Source organism: Penaeus monodon, chromosome 30 (assembly GCF_015228065.2).
Source record: "Penaeus monodon isolate SGIC_2016 chromosome 30, NSTDA_Pmon_1, whole genome shotgun sequence".
Classification (NCBI taxonomy): Eukaryota; Metazoa; Arthropoda; class Malacostraca; order Decapoda; family Penaeidae; genus Penaeus; species Penaeus monodon.
The window spans coordinates 19,047,901-19,048,197 of NC_051415.1; positions in this window are offsets into that span (position 1 = coordinate 19,047,901).

Sequence of the window (297 nt, forward strand, 5' to 3'; positions counted from 1 at the left end):
CTCTCTGCATATATAGGCACTGAATACATATCAACACATGCGTCACTTGCACAAACATCATTTCTTTGACTCTCTTGAAGATAAGGGTATGCCTAGGCCTATACACAGTTTATCCCCACAGAAAGTAAGGCCAAAAATATCACCCAAGAATTTCTTCGCCTGCCGCACTCAGTCCAGGCGTATAACCTCTCTGTCACGTTCATTCCGCCACATAAAAAAGGAAGCGAAAAAAAAATCCAAGGGTATTACACGAAGCACGAACCTTGGTCAGTGTTGCCTGGAATTAGTTCGTGTATT